Consider the following 27,285-nt stretch of genomic DNA (forward strand, 5'->3'; position numbering starts at 1 on the left):
CGTCATCTTCGGCAGATGATTGAGCAGTGAGCTCGGACTGAAACTACTGATAATAAATCTAAGAGCAATTAAACCGCCAGCTTGGTGCGTTCTTGGTGCAAGAGGGACACCTGAAATCCTGACACTTTTCCAGGAGGCTGGCATCCAAAACCTGGGAGCATATGGCAAATCCACAGGACAAGCCCTCCCCAAAAGCAGCCTAATGAGGGCTAGCTCTACTCAGAAGCCACAGCAAGGGGCATGTCTGATAAGCAAAGAAAATTGAAAACTAGGCCAGGGCAGATTTTGGTAGCATGGTGCTCTGAGTTAGGGCAAAATTCGCCCCCTTCCCTGCTGTTATGCTGTGCGGTGTGAGGGCTCTATCAGGGTCCTAGAGCACTTCCACCTCCTTCCAATAGATGGACAAGGGCTTACTAGGTTTTGGGAAGGAGAAAGAAGACTCTAGGAAGAACCCTGTCAGAGCCTTCATGCTTCCATACTGGGTTCCCTATCTGCTCAATGCCCAGCACGGAGAAGTGATCACTCTGCCTTAAAACCGCCTCTGTTGGGGTCGGGAAATCTCTGCTTGAGCTCCTTGTATTGTCCTGGGAGAATCATGGGGAGGAGATGTCCTTGCTAGGACTTTGAGGCTACCCTGCTGTGTTTTGTTGCCGATTCCACCTGTCACTTTACAAAGGCAAAGCAAGGGATCTAAGAATAACTGTGTCTTGCATCTTGATCATGACATCAAGAAGCACTCTCCAATCTGCTTTCTCTTTTCCACATAGCCTACTCACCACTGTGGGATTAAAAAGCAATATGATATAATAATAACCTTTTTTTTCATTTGCATGGAACCATCGTCTGCTATGGTTGGGAGTTTTGCAGCTCCCTTGAGCCATGCAGAGGGAGGAACTGCACTTCCATTGCTGCCGTAGAGCAATCTAATGCTTGCACCTATTTGAAAATGAGTTTATTTATTTTAAAATGTAACTTCGGTTCACAGAAACAGAAGTGTTAGAAGATTTGGGGGCAGATAAAAAAGTGCTTCTTCATACAGCACATAGTTACCACCAGAGGAGAGTGTGATGGCCACCAGCTGGGATGGGTTTAAAAGAGAATTAGACAAATTCAGGGAGGAGAGGGCTATCAATAGCTAGTAGCTATGAGAACGATGCTGTGCCTCCACAGTTGGAGGCAGCCATGCTTCCAAATATCCATTTCTGGAAAAATCAGGAGGGGAGAGTGCTCTTGCATTTGGCTCCTGCCCACTCGTTTTCCATAAAAGGTATCTGGTTGGCCACTGTGAGAACAGAATGCTGGAATAAATGGGCTAGTGGCCTGATCCAGCAGCCTCTTCTTAAACTATGTACCCGTATTTTTCGCTCTATAAGACGCACTAGACCACAAGACGCACCTAGTTTTTGGAGGAGAAAAACAAGAAAAAAAATATTCTGAATCTCAGAAGCCAGAACAGCAAGAGGGATCGCTGTGCAGTGAAAGCAGCAATCCCTCTTGCTGTTCTGGCTTCTGGGATAGCTGCGTAGCCTGCATTCACTCCATAAGACGCACACACATTTCCCCTTACTTTTTAGAAGGGAAAAAGTGAGTCTTATAGAGCAAAAAATACGGTATTTTGTCTTACCTGTCCTGAATCTTCCAACATTCAGCTTCATGTCCACGTGTCCCAGTGTTCTTCTTGTTGTTGTTATTTATTACTTATACCCCGACCATCTGGCTGGGTTTCCCCAGCCACTCTGGGCAGATTCCAACAAGTGATTAAAAACACATTAAAACATCAGTCATTAAAAACTTCCCTAAACAGGGATGCCTTCAGATGTCCTCTAAATGTCAAATAGTTGTTTATTTCTTTGACATCTGATGGGAGGGCGTTCCACAAAGCGGGCGTCACTACCGAGAAGGCCCTCTGCCTGGTTCCCTGTAGCTTCACCTTTCGCAGTGAGGGTACCACCAGAAGGCCATCAGTGCTGGACCTCTGTGTCTGGGCAGAATGATGAAGGTGGAGATGCTCCTTCAGGTATACTAGGCTGAGGCCATTTAGGGCTTTAAAGGCCAACACCAACACTCTGAATTGTGCTTGGAAACGTACTGGGAGCCAATGTAGGTCTTTCAAGACCGGTGTTATGTGGTCTCGGTAGCCACTCCCAGTCACCAGTCTAGCTTCCGCATTCTGGATTAGTTGTAGTTTCTGGGTCACCTTCAAAGGTAGCCCCACTTAGAGCGCATTGCAATAGTCCAAGCGGGAGATAACCGGAGCATGCACCACTCTGGTGAGACAGTCCATGGGAAGGTAGGGTCTCAGCCTGCATACCAGATGGAGCTGGTAGACAGCTGCCCTGGACCCCTGAGAGAGGATTACGTTTTTTTCTCTAACCGCTTCCTGCATGCTATGCATCATTCTATCAATGTCTTACTCGCATTTTCTCTAAACTAAGAAGTCCCAAAGGCTGCAACCTTTTCTCATGCAGAAATTGCCGCATTTCCTTGATATTCTGGTTGCCATTTTCTGAACAATTTCCCCAGTCTAAAATATCCTTTTTCAGGAGAGGTGACCAGAACAGTATACAGTATTCCAAATGTGGTTGCATTTTCTGAAGGCACAAGATGGTGCCATTCCACATATAGAAGCCATGTGCTGGCAATGAGTCAGTGCCCTCAACCGCTAAAGGAAGCAGGCTAGGTCAGGGTCTGCAGAGTAGGCTGTCTGGCACACATAAGGTTGTCACTACAGAAGGTAGGGCCCAAACCAATGGATTACAATGGCAAGAATGTCTAAATATGATGGAGAACTTCCTGATGGTAAGAGCAGTTCAACAGTGGAATGGGCTGCTTCAGATAGTGGTGAATTCTCTTTCATTCAATAATAGAATTGTAGAGTTGGAAGCATCCCCCAAGGGGTCATCTAGCCCAACCCTTTACAATGCAGGGATCAAATTTTTTTTCTTCTCTTATAACATCTTAACCAGGAGTGTTGTGAACCACCAAGGATCTTATTGGTCTGACCAGTTAAACTGAATTCTGCTAGGTCAACAGCATTGGGGCACCAGAAGACCCTGCAAAGCCCTAACTCCTCACCAGGCAAATACTCAAAACGACAAGAAAGGAGCTTCGGACTAAATGTCAGGAAGAACTTTCTGATGGTCAGAGCTGTGAAACAGACTCCCTTGAAAGGTGGTGGGCTCTCTTTCACTGGAGGTGTTTACACCAAGGCTGGGTGGCCACCTGATAGGGCTTCTGTAGCTGTGATTTATGCATTGTTGGGGTGTGTGTGTCAGACTCGATGACCTTTCATCACCACAATTCTATGATTCTATGATTCTAAACAGTGGAACGGACTCACTCAGAAAGTGCTGGTGGACTCTCCTGCATTGTAGGCTTTTAAATAGAGGTTGACGGATCATCAGAGATTGTTTAGCTGTGATTCCTGTGTTGCAGGGGTTTGGACTAGATGACCTGAGGAACCCTTCTATAATTCTCTGATTCCACTGCTACAACTCTCTAGTATTCCCTGCTGGAAGCAGCTGGTTCCCTTGGGCTAATGATGGGGCCAGCCCAGATCATGTCCTCTGAGCTGCCATCTATCCCTTCTCAAAACTTTTACATGCAAGGGGGAAGTGTACCAAAACAAATCCCACTTCCGCTATCAGATCCTTCAGCAAAGCCGGATGATGGGCATGCCACAGTTAGCTATTACTTGGTAAATGGCTGCCTCCATTTTTCGCCCTGCACCTGTGTCTCAGAAGATAGGACAGTGGTGGAACACATCTTCACAGCCCAGTAACTTTATTAATAGCCTGTAGTTGGCTTAATTGCAGATTCAGAGCGAGTTCTTGTAATGCTGGAGCAATTTACGCTCTTTTCCCGACTGACAAAACACTTCCTGGTTTTATTCCGGTATTTATATCCCAGCACAATTTCCCTTTTCTCTTTTCCATCAAGCGTCCCGCTTTCTTTCCAGACTGAACGCACACAACCCTGAATGACTAAAGCTCCCTCCACTGGGGTGGGGGGGGTGGGAGTTTAGATGCTCATCCGTCACAAAGCAGAGCCAAATACCTTGAGACAGATTGACAAATGGAGCCCATCATTACCTTTCCGAGGCAGGAAACAGTAAGGCAGTGAACTTGACTTTCTACATTGTTTTAAGCACTGAGAAATTCTTGAAAACATCAAGTGAATCAATTCACTAGTAAGACTTTGACTTCAGCTATCCCCTATTTACTGGATATAGACCTCTGCTCCTAACTCTCTTGCAGTAGCATGAACCACTAAGTCAAGGACCAGGTTTTATCTTCCAACCCATGGCTTCCAGAAGTTAAATCTCTGAGGGCAAAAGGGTGTGTCTTAGAAATTGAAGTGCAGCAGCCCAGGCCTGTGGAGCAGATTTCACCTTGGCCAAAGCTCAACCAGACCATGTTGCTGGTCCACTCCAGCCCCTCTGCTCTTTATTTTTATACCCAAAGGGCTGTCCCATGGAAGATGGAGCAAGATTGTTTTCTGCTGTTCTAGAGGGGAGGACCTGAACCAGTGGATCCAAATTACAAGAATGGAGATTCTGACTAAACTTTAGGAAGAAGACAAGAGCTGATCAATAGTGGAATGGGCTCCCTTGGAAGGTGGTGGAGGCTGAATGTCCACCTGCCAGCGATACTTTAGCTGTGATTCCTGCATTGACAGGGGTTGAACTTGCTGACACTTGGGTTCCCTTCCAACTCTATGTCTCATTGGAGGTTTTGAATAGAGGTTGAACGACTGCCATGGGTTCTTCCATCATGATTCTTGCATTGCAGGGGGTTGGACTAGAGGACCCTTGTTGGTCAATTCCAGATCTACAGTCCTGTGGATTCTGTGATTCTATGACACCATCAGGCAGCATGGCCAACAGCCGGGGTGATTGGAAATGTAGTTCGGGGGGGGGCACAGTTTCCCCAGTGCCTGTAACCAACAGAGGATGAATTCAAACGATGCCAGTCAACAACGGCAATGCCTTTGTTGTCTTAACGCCAGAGTCTTGATAATTCCCTCCATCTGCTTCTCTCTCTCTCCCCCCACCTCCTACCATTGGAATTCTGGGCAGAGACTCCTCTGTTGCTTTGAGAATTGACCATCTAGCCTGTTGTGTTCAAATACACAAATGTGTTTACTGTATGCTGCTCCAATAGTGCTGTAATAGGCATCGGCAGGGAGCACCATCCATTACCGCCAGAAATGCGATGGGAGAGATGATATTACAATAATTGCAGCACCCTGGAGGTCCCCGCAGATGTAGCGATATCATGTACTCTTCCCCCCACCCCCTTGGCAGTGTAAAAAAAAGGAAGCATGATAATTTAGGCAGGGTTCTGTTTCATTAAAGGGATGCTTTTGATGCTGAGCTCTTCAGAGCTTCAACCTATGATTGATCGGATTCTGTTTTTCAAATGAATAAAGCAATAGTGGAGAAACTTTGGCCTGAGAGTCAAATGGGCACTTCCCACAGCCCTCTGTACCTGGCCCTCAGATTCTCACTAGACCATGACCCTTCTCCAGCCATGCCCCTCACTTGTCCTGCTGTGCACCCTTCTTGAAATGCTTTTTTCCAAAGCTGGAATGTGTCTTTGACTTGTGATAATGCCTCCTGCTTGCATAGGTGAAGGACTGCTTGAAAGCCAGTATGGTGTAGCAGTTAGCATGTCTGGCTAGGACCTGGGACTCAGCCACCAAGAAGCTCACTGGGTGATGCCAGTCACTGCCTCTCAACCTAACAGGATTGTTGTGGAGATTAATGAGGAGGTGGAGGAGAACCATGTATGCCACCTTGAGGTCCCTGGAGAAAAATGTGGGATATGAACGCAATAAAATGGTGCACTGGCAGTTCTTTATGGTTGAAAGGCAGCTGTCAGGTTTAGCACTTCTCTCACACAAGACATGACACGCTGGTAGTTTGACTAGCTGAGGTTTATTTATCAACAACAGGCTTTCAGCAAGCTGAGCTTCCCACTACTCATACCTCACTGTCGGAGTCAGTTGATTCAACTGGCTTCTGGCCCCTTCCGAGGCCACATATACACCAAGCCTGCCCCCACTTCCTGCTGGTCTTCCTTTGTTCTAATCGCTTGCTCCGCCTCCTACTTTTTGGAGACTCAGGTGCAGCCAATTCCTCCTCCTCTGGAGCTGAATCCAAACCCCTCCTATCACCTGCCTCCTGCTTCTTTATCTCTGTGCTGCTGCAAAAACTTACAGGCAGCATTCCAGAGCGAGAAGAGCTTATCTCACTTTTGTTGTGAGAACAAATAAAGTTCCTGTTTTCCTCTTCCTCTTCCTCCCCCTCTGCAGACTCCTCTCTGTCGACCATGTCTCTGACAGCAGCCTACAATACAAAAGTGAGTGTTACATTTGGTACTCCATGGACTGTGTCCTTGAACTGCAATGATGCCTTTGTCTGGATGGATGGATGGAGAGATAGGGTGTGTGCATGTAGAAAACATGCACAAAGAAGCCTACTCTACAGAGGCAAGAGACCTGTTATGCTACGTGACATTTTCCTTGGACCCCACCATGTGGCTCCGGAAGGATGTCCATGAGGAGTGGTGGGCCTTTCAGGCGTCCATCATTCCTAGAATAGACCCATGAACTGAGAGCAGCTGGTCACACCTATTCCATGACTTTGATGGATCCAGTCTGCCCTGAATAAAACTCTTCCTGGATTGCTCATCAATTCTGCCAGGAACCCTGGCCCCTTCTGCACTATCTATTCAAGTGTGGTATCATACCGTTTCAGACAGTCATGACTTCCCCTGTGCCCTTCACAGAGCTACAATTCCCTCAGTATCCTGGGAAGGTGGATTGATTGCTGAACCACTCTCGGAATTGTAGTTCTCTGTGGGAGGGGAATAAGAAGGTTTCTAATAACTCTCAGCATGCTTAACAGACTACAGCTCCCAGCATTCTTTGTGGGAATCTGTGAGTGGCATGGCACTGCTTTAAATGTATAGTAACAAAGGCACCTGGGAGAAAGCAAAGGAGAATATTCCGGGCCACCACTGAAGACATTCCTAAACTCCTGCCCCCAGTGGACCTATAGCCCTATAGAAAGCTGCTATGGGGGGATCATTAAGAGACATACCAAGCTTAAGGTAAGGTACTTAGTGTGCATTTTGCCATTGACTTAAACTCACTAGGCAATTTATGCAAATGCCCCCTGTCAGCTTCAGACCTCCATCTACAATCATGCTTGACTACCTTCATACCCCTCAGGAGTCCCAAACATCCCATTTCCCCCTGCAAGAGGACAGCGGCCATTTTGGGCACTGTGATCTCATGTGATCTCACGCTCAAAAAGAAGTGTTTTCTTTGGGGCCAAGATCTAATGTAGTGCCCCAAAACACATGTGTCTTGGGGGGGGGAGTCTATTTCGGGGCCATGATCTCACTCGGGTCACTTGACTTTTGTGGAACCGCGGCCCTAGAAGACACACGTCCTGGTTTTTTTGCTTCAACACGTTGGAAAGTATGTGCCTCGCAGGGTTATTATAAACATTTGGAAGACAATGAATGTGGAAAGATTCAAACAACCACAAGTGGTTCCTGCAGCTCCCTGGGAAGAGGGACTGATTGCTAAAACCATCGGGGAACTTTAAGTGCATTGTTGCTTAATCCTTTAAATATGTGTGTGGGCACAGATGGAGGAGCACCCACCTTTCCCATTGTCTTCTAATTTGGGCAACACCACCTGGACCAACCAGGCTGAATCAGACAGCTTGCTGAGCCAAGCCTTCCATTGCCTGCTCACTTCAGTTGAGTGGGCCCCTGCTGCTACACCCCACCTTTCTGGGCAATGTTTGGTGCCCTAAAGCCTTCAGGACCAATCACTCCCTCTTTCCTATATCCTCTCCAGCAGTGGTGGCTGCTTCACTTGGGAGGATGGGGCACTGTCCCAATCAACCTCAGTCTGAAGGAGAGGGCTATTGATGGCTATTAGTCACGATGACTACCAGTTGCCACCACAGTTGAAGGCAGCAGTTGCTTCTGAATGCCAGCTGCTGGAAGCCACAGGCATCTGATGGACCACTGCGAGGGGAGAACGCTGGACTGGATGGAGCATTGGAAGCTTTCACTGATTTGAATTTTGCAACATGATGCCCCAACCAAAGAAGATTTACCAAAGCACAAATATTGGGGGGAAGTTAGCACAGATCCAGAAATACATTGAAAATAACCCGAGGAATCTGCTTGCAAAAAATGTGTACATTAGTCAAAACTGTGTGCAAAAAAAGTGTTTCTTAGGATAAATTCACACTAAAATGCTGAAGAATTTTTTTAAAAGGGTTTTTTTAAAGCACTTTGCAAGCTGACAAAGAAATGTGTACGTATCCCTCCAGGAATGCTAATTGGTGCTACATTGGCTTTTGCATTGGTGTTACATAGGTCTCCTTTAGACCAGCCTCTATACCTGAAGACGTTCCAGTCTTCAGGTATAGAGGCTGATCTAATAATAATAATAATAATAATAATAATAATAATAATAATAATAATAACAACAACAACAACAACAACAACAACAACAACAACAACAACAATAATAATAATAAATAATAATTTTTTTTTGTACCCCACCCATCTGGTTGGGCTTCCCCAGCCACTCTGGGCGGCTTCCACAAAAACCAAAAAAACACTAAAATATCATACATTAAAAACTTCCCTGAACAGGGCTGCCTTAAGATGTCTTCTGAATGTCAGGTAGTTGTTTATCGTTTTGACATCTGATGGGAGGGCGTTCCACAGGGCGGGCGCCACTACCGAAAAGGCCCTCTGCCTGGTTCCCTGTAGCTTTGCTTCTCGCAATGAGGGAACCGCCAGAAGGCCCTCGGCGCTGGACCTCAGCGCCCGGGCAGAACGATGGGGGTGGAGACGCTCCTTCAGGTATACTGGGCCGAGGCCGTTTAGGGCTTTAAAGGTCAACACCAGCACTTTGAATTGTGCTCGGAAACGTACTGGGAGCCAATGTAGGTCTTTCAAGACCGGTGTTATGTGGTCTCGGCGGCCGCCCCCAGTCACCAGTCTAGCTGCCGCATTCTGGATTAGCTGTAGTTTCCGAGTCACCTTCAAAGGTAGCCCCACGTAGAGCGCATTGCAGTAGTCCAAGCGGGAGATAACTAGAGCATGCACCACTCTGGCGAGACAGTCCGCGGGCAGGTAGGGTCTCAGCCCTTAACTTTCCCTTTTCTAAGGGAAAGTTAAGTATTTTTGATTAGAGGATCGGCAATTTCTCTGAGAACTCTTGGGTAGGTGTCATCCGGACCCAATCATTTGTCAGTTTTTCTTTTGTCTATTAGGCCTAGAACTTCATCTCTCATCCCCACTATCTTCCTCAGTTCCTCATGATCATTTCCTGCAAAAGTTAGTTCAGCCTCCAGGATCTGCCCTGTGAAGGCTGATACGAAGAATTCATTCAGCTCCTCTATAATTTCCTTATCCTCCTTTAGCAGTCCTTTGACTCCTTTGTTATCCAAGAGTCCAACAGATGGTCTTCTGTTACTAATGTATATAAAGTAACTCTTGTTGTTGCTGTTAATATTTTTTAGCAATGTGCTCCACAATTATTATTTTTTAATCATCCCTTATTTTCTGCTTGCAAAAAGTTTGTGCTCCTTTTTATTCTCTGCATTTGGACAAGACTTCCATTTTTCGAAGGGAGCCTTCTTGGTTCTAGTAACATCTTTCATTCTGTTCATTAACCACACTGGCATTCTTACAGCTCTTGTGGTATCTTTCTTGATCAGCAGTGCACACTCTGGTTGAGCCTATTATACTATATTTTTAATCAACCGCCGGACATTTTAGAGTGATTTGAACCTCTTGACTTTGCCTTTCAGCTTTTTTTTTTTTAAAAAAAAACACTGCCTTCCTTGGGGTGGGGGGGAGTTTCCTCTTTTGAAAGTAAAATCTGACCATGCTGGATTTCCCTGACAGTTGATCATTTGCATGCATATTTAATTTAATAGCGCTATGGTCACTGCTCCCAATTCCTCTGACATCATTTACAGGTCCTGGCGCATTAGAGGGGTGTTTGTGGAATGTGGGGGATCAATTGAGAGAGCTTATAGGATAAAAAATATTTGCTGGGTTGAGCTGGGGATTGCTTGCCCATCGCTATATTAAATAAACACATGAACAAAGCATAAATCCAGACAGCCAGTGAAAAAGCAAAGCAATTTGGGCACTCAATAAGTGCTATATGTGTTTGTTTGGTTTTTTGCAACCATACCGGGGGTGGGGGAGAGGAACAGCAAGCAAGCTTTTAAGCTTCTGTCAATTTGTTATTTGAAATAGACTTTCTAATTTCTCTCCTCTTTCATTCTTACACACAAGCTGGTATTAGCCACCCACATTGCTAGAGAATAAATAAGTGCTATTTTGCCCTGAGCTATCTCCAAGTAGCTCTCACTACTTTTCCAGTTATGCCTTCATTGAGTCACACTGTCTCAAGCTCAGTAACCATCTTTGGTGTGTCAGGAGTGCTTGCAACACAGTTCTGGGCAGCTTCAGTGTATCAAAATATGCACTTCAATACTTATTTTTTTGAGAGGAAATTGGAGCCAGCTGGGTGATTTCTTGTCTCTTTCGCTTACCTTGAAATCGGCTGATTTGGCACTATTTGGCGGGATGAGGCAATATTCGTTCTGGAAGAAAATAATTGCCATTTTATTTTCCCCAGAATTCCTCATTCTGAGGTACGGTGTCAATTTTGGGGAATTTGTGAAGGCCCCCACCATTAAAAATGACTGCCTCATTTGCTGTTCACTTGAAATGGGCATTTACAGTTTTACAAAATGAATGGAAACCCCCCCATTTTACTTGAGGGGTACAGTGTTAAATACTGTGCCCCTTCCACACACAAAAAGTTGAGGCAGTGACTGAAGCAAGCTTGTAAAAAATAAATACTTCCTGTCTGCAAGCGTCATCCAAAAAGCAAATGAACCCAGATATATTTTATTTATAATTTTAAATCACAGCCCCATGTCATTTGGCAGGGAGGGGGAGAGCATGTATGAAAGAGGGGAAGATTGCAGTACCGCTTATGTCTAACCTGAGGTAAACCACACCGATGTCATTTGGGATTACTCCCAAGTAGACACGCTGAAGACTCAGTGAGATGATTTGGCTAACAAAGTTGCTGGTGGGGCAATAAAAACAAAACAAAAACTGGGTTATTTCACCCATTTTAGTTAAATCCCTCATTCTCACTGCTCATAAGCAACATTGTCTGCTTGACCACTTTTGGGCCCTGAAAAAAACCCTAAACACCCAGCAGTTGGGGCTCCAAATTCCAGGGCTCGGTGTGGTCACCATGACAATGGGATTCCAAGCCAGTCCCACCCATTGAGAAGCAGGTTGCATGTCCCTGTGGTGCTCACTGCCTTTCTGGACTTGGATGCAGGAAGACACACCTTTGGGTCTCTCCTGCCAGTTGATTTTGGTTGTGCCCTGTTCCTCAAGAAGACTGATCAGTGAGTGTCAACAATCCCATCCACAGACAGTTGTGTGGGGAAACAGACCACCTGAGTCCGATTTGTAAAAGCTCCTTGGGATTTTACTGCACCCTGGCCCCAACTGGAATGGCCCAGATAAGCACTATCTCCACCTACCCATCCCTCCAATGGACCCAAGTTTATTTCTGTTCTCTATTGCAGAGTGTCCAAGAGAGATGTCTATGAGCCCACCTGCTGGGTGTCATAGAAGAGGAAGTTTCCATGGTTCCTCTTGCAAGCTATCAGGCTCCTCATTTATCAATATTAAATGCATCACAAACAATATAGGATTCAGATGAACCACAGATGGGAAGTGTGTGTGTGTGTGTGTGTGTGTGTGTGTGTGTGTGTGTGGTTATCTTGCCTTTTAAAAACACAGGTCCAAGTGTTAAAAATATTCTCTCTTGCACAGAGAGAGAATTCTAGGGTTGGAAGGGATCCCAAGCATCGTCTGGTCCAACCCCCTGCAATGCAGGAATCACAGCTAAAAAAAAATCCCTGACAGATGGCCATCCAGCCTCTGTTTAAAAACGTCCAATGAAGCAGAGTCCATCACCTTCCAAGGTAACCTGCTCCAAAGTTGAACAACTCTTCCTGTCAGAAAGTTCTTCTTAAAGTTTATTCAGAAACTCTGTTCTTGTCATGTGAATCCACTGGTTCAGGTCACCCTCTCTGGAGCAGCAGAAAACACCTGTTTTGCATGCAGGAGGTCCCAGGTTAAATCCCTGGCAGGTCTAGGAGAGACCCCAGTCTGAAACCCTGGAGACCTGTTGCTGATCAGTGTAGACAACACTAAGCTAGTTAGACCAAAGGACTAACTCTGTATAAGGCAGCTTTCTATGTTCCTATGTTGGACTACAGATCCCATCAGCCTCAGTCACCATGACTGTGGAGGCTGAGGCTAATGGAAGTTCTAGTCTTAAAAGAGCAGGAGGGCAACAGGTTGCAAAAGGTTGACCTAAGCCACCCTCCCCCATTTCCTGCAAGACATAACGAACGGAATGTCATGACTCAGCTGGACACACAGAGATAAATGCCAATTTGTCACGTAAGCAAGAGCTATTCATACACCGCAGGGCACTGATGAATGATTATAGCAGATCAGCCAGGTTCCCAATCAAATGATCAATCAAATAACATTTGCATAATTTGCCAAATGTAACAGAGTGTATTCTGTTCAGAGATCCTTTTGCAGAACGTGTTGTCTCTCGATTTGAGCTTTTATTCTGTGTATTCTGTGACCGCAAACCTGTCACACCACTGTAGTGGGAACATTACCTGGCCTTTGCTAGCTCCAGCATAGGTACGTACACACACACACACACAGAGAGAGAGAGAGAGAGAGAGAGAGAGAGAGAGAGAGAGAGAGAGGTTTTCTAGTCCTCATGAAATAGGTTTGGAAAATGTGCAGAATGCATAGAAGCATCCACCACTTGCTGCAGTCAAATTCCCTTCGCCATCAGCACCTTGAGACCCATAAACCATCCATGATTAACTGAACACTGAGTGGAACTGGAACTGGAACCGAGTGGAAATGACCACCAGCTGAGATGGATTTAAAAGAGGATTGGACTAATTCATAGTGCAGAAGGCTATTGATGGCTCGGCTTTGCTTCCACGCTTAGAGGCGTTAATGCTTTTATAAAGTGTGCTGGGCTTAGTGAGTAGGTTCTTCTTAGGTTCTTATGAACTAGTTACTAGTTGGGGACTAAGCCAGCAATTTGAAAATTTTGTGCCAGGGAACAAATCCAGTTAGCTTCAGAGCATTGTGGGAGCTCAGTCAATCTTTGCATCCTGATTGGTTGGGATCATCCATATGAAAAAGAAACAAGCACCCCACAGAAGAAGAAAAATAGATATTGTGGGGCAGTAACAGTCATGGGAGCTAATGGTAATATACAGATTTTTTTAAGGGTTATTAAGCCTGGGGTTGGCAAAGTCTGCCTTTTAATGCAAGCCTACCGAACTCAGGCTCCCTCCCCTTTTGCTAACCAAAACACAGCTATCCTTCAAAATTCACACCACTCAGAATTCCCAATGGAGTTCTCCAGGCATGCCCACTTCCACCCCAAATATGCATGAATAAATGTACATACTAGGCAAAATTCTCACACAGATATCTCTATACAGTGGTACCTCTGTTTAAGAACAGTCCTGTTTACAAACAATTCAGTTTACGAACTCCGCAAAACCGGAAGTAGTGTCCCAGTTTGAGAACTTTACCTCGATCTAAGAACAGAATCCAAACAGTGGAAGGGAGGCCTCATTAGGGAAAGCGCGCCTCGGTTTAAGAATGGTTTCGGTTTAAGAACAGACTTCCAGAATGGATTAAAATAAAAAAATTCCTTCCAGTAGCACCTTAAAGACCAACTAAGTTAGTTCTTGGTATGAGCTTTCGTGTGCATGCACACTTCTTCAGATACACACAGAATGGATTCTTCAGATACAGAATGGATTAAGTTAGTAAACCGAGGTACCACTATATTAGGGTAAATGCTTACTAAAATGCTAATGAATTTCCATGAGGGATTTAAAAACAACAACACATGATGGAGATTGTAACTATGAGGGATTAAGAGATATTGAAATTGGCAGGCTCACCATCCCTGATTTACATAGCTAATTGTCATCGGTGGGTGGGTGGGATCTACCCAACTAATATCATTATTTTAAATTCCAAAATGGAACATCAGTTGCAGCCTTAGCTGAGGAAGGGAGAGGGAGAGCCAAATCATTCATAACCACCCACATAATTGCATTACTTATTGATATTTATGTATACAACTGTTTTCTCAAAAAGGCTAGCTAGCACAAATAGCAGAGACAAATGGTCCCCATTTCCAGCCTCAAGATTAATTCTAGCTGAAAATCTAGGCCGGCTCTAGTCAGAACTGTCTCCGAGTCTGTCAGCAAATCAGATGACTTACCTACCTGTCCCACTGAGAGGCAAGAAAAGGACCGCGGTGGTTGGAATGCAGAATGAGTCTTGGAGCCAGTTGCTGAATGCAAGGTGAGCAGAGTTCATCTCCAGATCTTAGGAGCATCAATGTTCTTTTGAAAGAAGAAAAGCATTTGGAGGGACATTGACAAGGAATCCAGAGGGGGAAGCTTTTCAGATGGAAGTTGAACATATTTGCAACTGTGGTGAATGGTTTCAAGGCAGAAGTTTAGTTACCATTCTAGAGGGGAGCAAAATAATGTGTGTATTAAGATAAGTACAGGGAGGAATGTCACTGATAGGTTCGGAAGTGGAACTACAATAATATGTTCTCTTTTCATTTATGTGTCCCTTATTTAATTTTGGAAACCGTAGCTTAATACAGAAATTCTACCTTATCAGCCCATTTTAATACTTTGCCTTCAAAGATTTCGGCCACTGGAATTCCTTGTAAAGATAGGAACACTTCTCTGCCTGTCTTTCTCTCCCATTTCTTTATATGAATAAAGAATCCCTGAAAAATGAGAAAAATATTTGATACAATTTTTGTTCTCTGACTTCCCCATTTATGTTATTGTTATTTTTTTGTGTTTCACTGTTATTAATGTTGTTATAATGGGGATGGGCTGGGAAAGTATATACTGTCTGTGTAACCCCTCGGAGGTACATATTATCTTGTGTATGTGTTTCTAATCAGGGGGTTTGATAACACAAGACATTTATGACACAGATTCCCGGTTGATCTCTAGAGACCAGCTGAGTATCTGCCTTGAGAAGACAGCTAATTTATTACCAAGCAGGTGGCAAGAATATCCGCCATTTCTCTTAGATCTGCTGCTATTGTTCATGCTCAGCTTGTATTTTTTTTAAATAATTGGTTTTATTGAGGCCACAATGTTGAGTTTAATATGTTGCATTTTTCCTCCTTATTGGTTCAGTTGACTGCAATAAACACCCGACACCAGACAGCCTCACTTCCTGCGACCTTGGAAATGTGCTAGCAGAGTAAACAACACTGGGGTCGGATGAGCTCATGATCTGACTCCATAAAAGAGAGATGCGCGGACTCCAAGAACTTGTCTGACACCTCCCCTTTCCCCACCTTCAAGGCCCTTAATGTAGGTCTGTTTATTCACTTAACAGATGTGTGAGCACTGCCTGAAATATTCAATATGACATGAATAATGAATGCGGCAGGGCATGGCACATGATGTAGACTGAGTTCAGGGTTGTAGCACAGTGCTCTGGATTCTCCCCACACACACACACAGCTGTCTCCCCACCCCACATGCTTCCTCAATGGCTCCCTGAAAGAACCCAGAAAAGTGCAGTGTCTTCCCAATGTTCAGTCACCATAGCAACCCTTCTGTTGACGTCTGACATCTTGGCCTGGCTTGGAATTCATTTGGCAGCCGAAAGTGAGCCATGGGTGTGTGTGGGCTTCCTCATTCTAGTGGTGGGCTCTCCGATCCCCTCTGAACCAACCTATGATCTCAAGCAATTCCTTTTAAAGCCCTCTGCGGCAAAGGCCCCCTGGAAGAGATTCTGCACATTTAATCCCGGCCGTTATCATTAGCATTTTAAATTTCCGTTACACGCAGATGGGTGGGTGGAGGGGTTTGGGACCGAGTTGGGAAATCCAAGCAGGCTTAGGACCCCGAGGGAACAATAATGAGATGGAGATGAGTCCATCTGGAAAGGAAAGGCTGGGATGGAATAGGCTGGTTGGTAGCAGGAACCCTGGGGGGTGAACGGAATGCTAGTCAGGAAAGTTCACTGTGGATCCTGATGCAAATCTATTTCCCGAGCATCTCAGAGGGGGGAGAGAAAACAAGTTTGGAAGGGCTGTTGAAAAGCGTGTGTGATCGGCGAAGGGAGAAATTGAAATGTTAGGGGAGGGGATGGCAAATTAGGCACAGATAATAGCATAATGGAGCAAGTGCTTAACACATTTGTTGCAGAGTGCGCCATGTGGGAATGTGGGGAGGCTGATTAACCTGGGCCACAGAGGCAGTAGAGTGGCCTGTGGCCTGGAACCAGCTTTGGTAGCTTACAGACTTTCCCCATGCTCAAGCACAGGCCAGTCTTTGAAAAACCCTCAGAGGCTGCTGGATTGCATTCTGGTCCAAACTAGCATTAGCCATTGTTGGAAGCTCTGTCCATATCTAGGCACAGGGGAGGCATTCAACTCAGTTCACAGTGAAAGACGAATCCACCCAATTCTCAATCTGAAGACTGAAATGCAGCCATCTTTCAAAACCCACACTTTTCGGGATTTTGCAGTGCAGTCCTCTATCCTGGGAATGTGTGCAAAAATGCATATAGTAGGGTAAAGAAGAATGCATTAAAATAATAATATATTAGTGAAAATATCATAGAAATATATTACATACGGGGAATTAAATATATATATGTACAGAGCCTAAGGCTTGCCGATCAGAAGGTCGGCGGTTCGAATCCCCGTGACGGGGTGAGCTCCCATTGTTCGGTCCCTGCTCCTGCCAACCTAGCAGTTCAAAAGCACGTCAAAGTGCAAGTAGATAAATAGGTACCACTCCAGCGGGAAGGTAAACGGCGTTTCCGTGCGCTGCTCTGGTTCGCCAGAAGCGGCTTAGTCATGCTGGCCACATGACCCAGAAGCTGTATGCCGGCTCCCTCGGCCAATAAAGCGAGATGAGCGCCACAACCCTAGAGTCGGTCACGACTGGACCTAATGGTCAGGGGTCCCTTTACCTTTACCTTTACCTTATGTATATCTGGGGAAACTGAGTCAATCTCTGTGCAGATTGGAGCAGTTGCCTACCCTCAGAGGAGGCTGCTTGCAGCGTCTCTGTGCAAACCTCTCTTCCAATTAGAAAGCATCTTCAGGCTGCACGATCCACAAGCTCCTCTGAGAGTGAGCAAGTAAACTTCTTACATACTCTAGAAGTAACTCTTACATACTCTAGAAGTAAATAACTGAGATTAAAGGGGAACGAAATACACAATCAATTTGGACTCTGTAAAAAGAGTGCCTCTCAACCACCAGAACAATGTGGGAAAACTACTCCAACCACCTGAGGAGGAGCATGAGAGATAAAGTTCACAATGGCTACTGGCCACAATGGCTACGTCCTGCTTCCACTGTGGGAGGTAGTGATGCTTCTGAATACCAGTTGCTGGAATGCAAAGCGGGTGAGAGTGCTCTTGCACTCAGAGCCTTCTTGCGGGCTTCTGATTGGGACATCTGGTTGGCTACTGTGAGAACAGAATGCTGGACTAGATGGGGTGGGGAACTTTGGCCTGATCCAGCACTCTCTTCTTATGTTCTTAAAGAGTAATGGCAATGTTTGACTTTGCCTTTTCTAGGCATGATGTCGACCTTCCATTTCTTGCCCTTTCACGGTCCTGCTTTCTGCCTTTCACCAGTCATTTCCCTGTTTATAGCTTCGCAGTTTGCTTAATCCTCCTCCCATTTCCTCGTGGAAGTGTGGCAGGATCTCCTGAGCGATTGCTTTTAAACGACACAAACTCCTGTTGATATGATTAACTTCCCCTAACCTTGCCAATAATCCAGAGATTAATGCCTCCTAAGGGGCCCATTGACACGTCAAAGCAGACGGGGCTGAGCCATAACCACGCGCTTATGTTCAGCAGAGCAGAGAAACGACCCTCGTTCTACCAGCCTGCTAGTTTTTCCCTTGGCATTTAAAAGAGACTTTATGATTATTTACTATTTATTTGCACTGCACCTGGAAGCTCTGGCCAAAAGCACTTGGGACCTTCTTTTTTTGCAAGGTTTGGCTGTGGACATTCAGGTGGTGAGCAGGAGGACTGGCTTAAAAGATATGGAGCCCAAATACCACCCAAAGCCACAGCCAACTGTTCAGAATTAGGTGCAGAAAAGTAAATTGCTCAGTTTGCAGGACCACTGTGCTGCTGTCAGGGCAAACTGGATTTTAATTGTGGACTCTAAATGTGCTTTAATGTAACTATTGTCTTCAACTGGTTTGTTCTTATTACTTTATATTACTTTATGTTTTATTATGAGGTGTTTAAACCTTGGAAGCTGCCTTGCATCCCAACCTGGGAGAAAGGTGGGCTATAAAGACATCAAATAAATAAACAAATGTTCCAGAAGCATTGACAGGATCACCGAATCCACCAGTCCAGCCTCATACTTCCTAGTTCTCAGCAACCTTTTTTTTTTTTTTTTTTTGGTATGCAATTTCAGCAACTCACAGAAGCTGCTCTACAAGAGACCAAGTCTTTGTGCCAGGGCATATACAGGAGGACAAGATATGCAAAATTAGACTTTGATGTTTGCCACTGCCAAAAGACTTTTTGATCTCAGGGCCAGTGTGCAGGCATTGTATTTGAACCCTGGGTCGCCACATCAAGAGGGAGCCTGCAGAATTGATCTCTTGGTGGCTGCAAGGCAGCAACCTTTGGGCTAGAGGTGAAAAGGGGGAACAAATCTGTCAGGAGAGACCATCTTCTGTCTTGGATTTCAGCATTGCTTATGAGGCAAAATCTGAAGTGCATTTGAAAAGTCTTGCTCAGGTGAAAGATCTGCAGGGATTCTGAGAAAGGGGACAGAAGGAGTGAACCTGAGATGGATGCAAAGTAAATGCAAAGTAAATGCAAACGGTGCCCACCATCTCTGCTTGTACCCTGAATTACTGGAAAGTGCAAGCCAGAACAGATTGTTTTCCCAATCCGATATCAAATTGTCTAACCTTCATCCACTAGAACCTCCTATCTTGTTAAGATTGTGCTTCATTTACATCCAGTCCACTACTGTGTCCATGGCCAGATTTAGGTTTGATGAAGCCCTAAACTACTGAAGGTAATGGGGCCCTTTATATGTCCAGCTGTCCTTTGTCAACAACAAATTGTTGCTTTTTTGTGTTGAATATATGCTATTTGGTAATTTATGGACCTAATAGGTGCCTAAAGCCATTTGCACATGTTGCCATGCAACCAGTCCATGCAGAATGTAGGCACCCTATATATAGAAATGAGCAAACCAGTGATATTTTAGGGAGCAGGCTAGCAGGCGGGGCCCATTACTTCCATCATAGGAGCCTACACAATGCAAAACACTGTTGCTGTATGTAGGTTTTATTTTATTTGTTTTATCTTATATTTTGGAAATGTACATCCAGGTTTTTTTCCCTTTAATTTTTTGGGGGGCTCCCAAGAGGGTGGGGCCCTAAGCTATAGCATGTTTAGCTTATATGTAAATCCAGCACTGACTGTGTCCAGACAACAAATTAGAATTTTCATGTACTCTGTGGCACCAGCTGAAAGAGAGAAAAAGAGCCAAGTGTCATCAGCACAGATATCTTTAATTTGCAGTGCAGGTAAGCCTTTTGGACAGTAAGAGCTGTTCAGCTGTTCACTTGGAAAGTGGTGGACTCTCCTCCATTGGAAGTTTTTAAGCAGAGGTTGGATGACCATCTGTCAGGGATTCTTTAGCTGTGATTCTTGCATTGCAGAGGGCTGGACTAGATGACTCTTGGTGTCTCTTCCTCCTGCACAATTCTATGACTGGATGGAAGGAGGGACAGGTTGCCATCTGACAGCAAGTTGCACACAGGGGAAACGTTCCTTTTGCCCAACGGATGGGATAGCTTTTATAACTGCAAAAATATTAATGTGAACACACACCTTTATTATGGTTGATTCTTCCCTCCACTTCTCCAATCCAGACCCACCTCTTAGAAACAGCCCTCTCTCTGCTTTGACCCAAAGGCTTTGATGTGGTCAGGTTTGAGGTGGAAAAGAAGATTTTAAGATCGTCTTACTTTAAAGCCTGGCTTTAAAGTAAATGTTGAAAACCCACAGAAATTTGTTTAAGTGTGGGCTCATCCACACTTAAATTTTGCCTCATGCTTTCTAGGTCTGTGCTTTAAATTGCAGCATCCAGGGCTTTTTTCCTTTCTTCGCCCCAGCACTTCCCCCACAAAAACCTGCTGTTTAACACTGAATCAGAACAAATGGCAATTTGGGTTTTCTGTAGATTGCTGTTTGCTCCGATTAAATAGAATATATAGAGTGGGTTTTTACTGGGAACATGCCAGGGCGAAGGAGAAGGAGAAGAAGAAGAAGAAGAAGAAGAAGAAGAGGAAGAAGAAGAGGCACACAGACATTTATTTATTTTAAAAAAATATTGGAATTTTATTTACAACATAACATAACCCCCCCACTCCCCCAATACACAATCCACCCTCATTAAACGTGAACATAACATACAGCAAGCATAACATACAACAATACAAACAACAAAATAAAAGTTCTCCTTTATTCTGTATCTGGCCTCCTTATTTACTTCTTATAAACCATTTCCTTTATGAATAATTTTTAAGATTTTTTCTGATTATAACTTAAATATCCACAAAGTCTCCTGCAGACATTAATGGACTTCCGATTAATCTCTACAGACATGGCATTTTAAAGCATGAACCTGTGCCTAGAAATGAGGCACAAAAGGAAGTCAGGGTGAACCCTGTGTTGGGAATTTATTAGAAACGCCTTTCTTTCCTTCTTTCCTTTTCTTTTTGCTCAAACGAATCCTGAGGTTCTGAGTGATTGGTTTCTGCACTCCATTTTCTTCCTGTAAAATATTGATGTCGTAAATGGGGCTTGGCTTGTTCTGAAGGCTTTTATGTCACACAAATAATTTCTCTCTCCTTTTGCTGTGCTCAGGACAGCACTAATCAAGGAGCTGGGGGGAGGGGGGCTAGCCCCATCACTTTCAATTCATGCAGACAAGAGCATACCAAGTTTCTTGCCTGATCACACCATTCATCCCAGCCTTATTCCCCTACCCCAATGAAGGGAGGGTAGATGCAACTGGGTGATAGCCAATGCAGTCAGAATCAGAGTATACTAGATGGAATAAATTACTATTGCAAAGATTAAATTAATAACCTTGTAAACCACCACCTCAAAGTGATTTACACGTACAATAATTAAAATCACAAAAATAGCAAATGCTTTTAAAACAAGACTAAAACCCCAACAAGCAGGCACTCATGGTAAAGACTCCTATATCGAGCTTTGAATACCTGTCAGGAAAAAAGTGCCTTCAGCTGTTTCCAGAAAATGCAGAGTGGACAGGGATGCTACTCCCAGAACATGGGCAGCCACAGTAAAAGCCTTGCTCTTCTGAGCAGTGCTGACCTCATTTAGGGTGGTGCCGGTGATTCCCCCACACAGGATATGAAGCTGAGGAAATGCAAAACTGAGAAGATCCACAATTGAGAAGAACCATTTTGGGGTGCCAAATTTTGGCTTTGCACAGGGCACCATGTTACAAAAGATTTCCAAAGTCCACCTGTGCTCTGAGTGAGCTTTCAAGATCTTTGGAACTAGCAGGAAAGACTCTCCTACAGACTTCAGCAGTCTACTGGGTGTATAAGAAGTACAGCTTACTCTTGAGTAAGCTGTATAGGGACTTACATGTGAGTTCAAGCACCTTGAACTTGGCCCAGTAGCAGATTTGAAGCCGGTGCCAATTGTTCAAGTTGGGAGTTATATACTGTTGGGAGTTTGCCCCCACAAGCAAGCTAGCCACTGCATTATGCATTACTTTAAAAGATTTAAGAAACTTCCAATTCCTATTATGATTGTGGTTTAGATGGATGCCACCCTCCTGTGTCAAGAAGCTCACAAGCAAGGAAGGAAGATGCCCACCTTTGTTTGTCCCCAGCATCTCAAATCCAAACATATCCATTCCCTCCAACATTTCTCCAATGAAAATAGAGGTGTCCTACTCTACCTTCCAACATTTCTCTGATAAAAATAGGGACATCCAAAGAAAAGGGGGACATTCCAGGATCAAATCAGAAACAGAGATGGCTTCTGTAAATCAGGGACAATTCCTGGAAAATAGGGACACTTGGAGGGCCCTGCCCCTAAACATGGAAAACCCCTGTAGCATCACACCTAATATACTTCCAGAGGTCCATCTTCCACAGATATGCCAAATCCTTTTTTTTTTAAAGCCACTTGAGCCAGGGATAAGGAAGCTGTAGCCCTCCATATGTTTTAAAATCTATAACTCCTATCATTCCCTGACCATTGGCCATGCTGGCTGGGGCTACTGGGCGTCCCCCAGAATAAGGAGGGTGCAAATCTGGGGAAGACTGTTCTGCAGTGTACTCATCACACGCAGCTCCACCTCTGCTTTGTACCTACACATCCCAGGAGCTCAATAACACCTGTTCTTGGATGATCTGAGGTGTTTAAAGGGAAATCATTAATAAATGAAACAAACAAACTAACTAACACCAGTAGGGCCACAGGTTCTCCATCCGCGATCCAAGTTAACAGTCATCACCGTCTTCTGGGAGTGACACCAGCAAATTAACAATGAACTGTGGGGAAACCAGACTTCTCTGGTGTTCGTCCCAAACCAATTACCGGACTGCAAATAATCCTCCCTCAATTCTGGTATTATGAAAGAAGATTTCTCTCCCTTCTCTTTGTATACCAGTCATATGTCTATAAACCGCCATCATGCCCCTACTCAATCATAGTAGTTTCTAAGCCTTAGAGATTCACTCATAAGCCTATTCCATCCAGTTTCCACACTGATCTGCATTGTGTTTGTATGTTTTAAACAATCTGCAAGGACACGGAAATGCATATTTAAGCATTTGAAACACATTTCTCTCCAAACACACACCTCTAAACTTACCGTACTTGGGTCTCAAAATACACATTTTTATACATTTTTGAGGCAATGTGTTGCAGCACTGAGGGAGTGAGAAAACTGGTGGAGAAGTATTTTTCGATTCAGCACATTTGTCTGGAGATGCAGATTAGTTGAGTTTATAGTGGAATTCACAAAGGTCAAATCCCCTCTCCAAGAATCATCTTGCTCTAATGATACCACATCTGCCTGTATCCATGGGAGAGCACCTGCTTTGCATGCAGAAGGTCCTAAGTCCAATCCCTGGCATCTCCATGTAGGGCTGGGAGAGACTGCCACCAGAAATCCAGGAGAGCACCTGCTAGTCTGTGTAGACAATACTGAGTTACATTGAGTCTGACTCACTGGCTGCTAGTCACAGTGAATATGCTGTGACTCCATGCTTGGAGGCAGTGATGCTTCTGAATACCAATTGCTGGGAAACCACATGAGGTGAGAGGGCTCTTGCACTCAAGCTTTGCTTGTGGGTTTCCTACTGGGCATTACTTGGCCATGGTGAGAACAGGAGACTGGACTAGATGGGACATTGGCTTGACCCAGCAGGCTCTTATGTTGATATGTTTTTGTGCTCAGGTTCTACTTTTGGGCTTCCTATTGGGACATCTAGTTGGCCATGGTGAGAACAGAATATGGTACTAGATGGGACATTGGTCTGATCCACCAGGGCCCTTCTTATCTTCTTATGTCTCAGTTTAAGGCAGCTTGCAGTGCTCCTATTTCTTTTTCTTTGGTTTTCATGTGATGGTATTTCTGATAAACAGAAAATGGTGTTCACTTCCTCCCTCCCTCATCCTTCCTGCCTACACTCAAATTGGTCGAAGTTGTGTGCAAACATTGCTTCTGCCAGCCCCTCTTGACCTTGTCTGCCCATTTGTGACCTCTTCTGGGCTGAAACACTAATGGTCCTTAAAACTCAAATGACACAGCAAGGGCTGTGAATGGTATGGAACTTGAACTCCCACAGCTCCTGCATCTCTCCATAAAGCTGTGTGTCAGACCATATCCATCATGCCAGCTTTCTCTGTGTGATGTCAGTCAACACAAATTGATGTGACCTGACAAGAGCTGTTCATATGTGACACAAAGACCTGCCACCGTGTGATTAATGGAAGTGCACTTGGCGAGTTCAGTCCAACTTGTTTCTGACATTTCCATCACAAAGGCTCTGCTTCCAAGCATTAATGACGCCTCCATCCCCTCCACTCGTAAAACTCTATTGCACTCAATTATTCCATGGTCAGGTCCCACCTGGAGTTCTGTGTCCAACTATGGGCACCACAGTTTAAGAAGAATATTGACAAGCTGGGAAGTAGGAGAGGAGGGTGACTGAGTTGATCAAGGGTCTGGAAACCAAGCCTTATGAGGAATGGTTGAGGGAGTTGGGGTTGTTTAGCCTGGAGAAGAGAAGACTGAGAGGTGATGTGATAGTCACCTTCAAATATCTAAAAGGCTGTCATATGGAAGATGGAGCAAGCTTGTTTTCTCCTGCTCCAGAGGGGAGGACTCAAAGCAATGGATACAAATGACAAGAAAGGAGATTCTGAGTACTTTCTGATGGTAAGAGCGGTTTGATAGTGGGTTAAACCACAGAGCCTAGGGCTTGCCGATCAGAAGGTTGGCGGTTCGAATCCCCGCGATGGGGTTGCTTGGTCCCTGCTCCTGCCAACCTAGGAGTTCAAAAGCTCATCAAAGTGCAAGTAGATAAATAGGTACCACTCCGGCGGGAAGGTAAACGGCGTTTCTGTGCGCTGCTCTGGTACGCCAGAAGTGGCTTAGTCATGCTGGCCACATGACCCGGAAGCTGTACACCGGCTCCCTCAGCCAATAAAGCGAGATGAGTGCCGTAACCCCAGAGTCGGTCACGACTGGACCTAATGGTCAGGGGTCCCTTTACCTTTACCTTTAGAAGGGACCCAGGATATCATTCAGACTGACCACCCAGTCACATAACTGTATATTACAATCATGTGTTTTTAAGGCATCTGAAATCTTGAAAATCAAACAATGTGTCACAAAGTGTTGCTATTGGTCACTGGTGTTGATTTAATTACAGCTGCTACTACAACTGCTACTACTAGCTTTGACTTCTGGAATTGCAAGCCAATATTGATGGGGTTGAGTCCTTGCATATTGATCATGTAGGGACAGCTGCTGGCCAAAGGTGATAGTTTTGAAGCACAGCCAAGGGGGAACGTTGTATTGAGAGCAATTTTGAAGCATGCTCCTTTGAGTGGCAATCTGTGCATCTGCATAAACCCTGACACAAGTCTTGGCAAAGCCAGGAGGGTCACAGAGTTTGGAGTCATTTGACAAAAGATGCTTAAGATAGTTAATTTGGCAGTCTTTTAATTCAGTGGATCGTGTCACAAATACTGCATTTGGCCATTATATATAGATGCACACCCCCTCCCCAAGTGCTCATTTAGGTGCTCTTAATGAGATTATTTCCTGGCATAATTTTTATTGATGTCTGACAGATTAATGGCCAACTCAGGACCTTGATATTCATGTTGATAATATTGAAGATAAACTGGCTGGCAAAATTTATTAGTGTATTAAAGGGATTCATCATTTGCTCCCCTCCATTAACTATGGCAATGTTAACTGCTGAATAAGTTTAGCTCTGTAGGGGATTTATTTATTTTTTTAATCAGCATGGCTGGATTTAGCTGGCGGTCCATCTAATTGAGCATCTCCTTCTTATATCTAGCTATATCTATATCTATATATCTATATCTATATATCTATATCTACAGTCATGTGTTTTTAAGGAAACTGGAATCTTTAAAATGAGGCAATGTGTGAAAAAGTACGGCTGTTGGACATAATCGATGAGGCTGAATTCAGCTGGAGGACAGTCTGGTTAAGCATCTTCTACTGCACAGTGGCCAATCAGATACTCACAGGAAGCCCATATATAGGACACAAAGAACATTCTCTTCACATCCACCCACCCAATGTTTGTCCTCCAGTAAATGAAATTCAGCATGCATCTACTGAGCCAGGGTTAGCCAGTTTAATACCCTTCAGATTTTGTTGGGGATTGAACTCCCATGAGCTCCAGAAAGCAGCACGACCTATGGGTCAGAGATGGTGGGAGTTATAGCTCACAACCTTTGGAGGACACCATGCTGACTATACCTGTATCGTAGTTGACATTAGATGGGAAGCAGGACTCACTCCATCCTCTCTGCTGAGACAGATGAGCTCCATCAGGCCTCCCGTCCTTCAACCGCCACATGGAAATAGCCATTCCATCAGGCTGTCTCAGTAGGAGATAGGAAGCAGAAGGCTCATTCCATCAGCTCTGCCAAAGCCCTCCTCCACTAGGCATTTCCTCCCCATAAACTATGATTGCTGATCATTAGAAGAGCAACTTTTCTAGACATAACTGGTGCAGGAGTTTGATCCCTCTCTCTCACTGCCCTCCCCTTCCCTTTTCCCTTGTGTGGTCATGTTTTGGGGAGATGATAGATAGCTAGATAGATGATAGCTAGATAGCTAGATAGCTAGATAGCTAGATAGCTAGATAGACAGACAGACAGACAGACAGACAGACAGACAGACAGATAGATAGATGATAGATAGATAGATAGATAGATAGATAGATAGATAGATACCCTGCAACAACATGTAGGCGGACCTCCCCATTTTATTTCATCTCAAACTGTTTTGTGCACTTAGAGCTTTTCAGTCTGAAATCTGTGTATGAGCTTTCCAAACGTTTCCTAAAAGAACAAACTGTTTTTAAGTAGAAGTACGCACAAGCCTGTGTTCTCTTACAGTCCCTAGCACAAACGGAAGGAATGGAATGTAAGAAGAAGGAAACATTAGGAGATCAGCCAAGCATAGTAATTATACTATGTCCTGGGTCGAGAAGAGAACAAAAATATCAACATAGGTAACTGAAAGCAGACATTAGCAGGCCGCAAGTACTTGTAACAGTCAGAAGACAACAAAGAAAAATACTGAAAGACGGTTACATGTATTCACATATTATTAAAATGAGAAGGTTGGGGTGGACTAGTCAGAAGAGCCAAAGGTTTAAGAATGATGACCGTGTTTCCTAACTGTGTAACTATAATGGGAAGGACGGCTGTAATTGCCTGATTGGTTAAGTGGTAATTACAGTGGTAC

The 27,285-nt window shown here is 44.5% G+C and overlaps 2 long non-coding RNA genes across 2 annotated transcripts in view; both read left to right on the forward strand.

The window, feature by feature from the left end:
- The window catches only part of LOC308592502, a 643,114-nt gene that overhangs the window by 325,669 nt on the left and 290,160 nt on the right, over positions 1-27,285 (forward strand). The window lies entirely within an intron of this gene.
- Positions 11,357-11,814, forward strand: LOC308591410. Its single transcript, XR_014010158.1, has 2 exons — positions 11,357-11,492; positions 11,674-11,814. It is a non-coding gene; the product is annotated as an uncharacterized lncRNA (long non-coding RNA).

Source organism: Podarcis bocagei (assembly GCF_964188305.1).
Source record: "Podarcis bocagei genome assembly, chromosome: 7".
Classification (NCBI taxonomy): domain Eukaryota; kingdom Metazoa; phylum Chordata; class Lepidosauria; order Squamata; family Lacertidae; genus Podarcis; species Podarcis bocagei.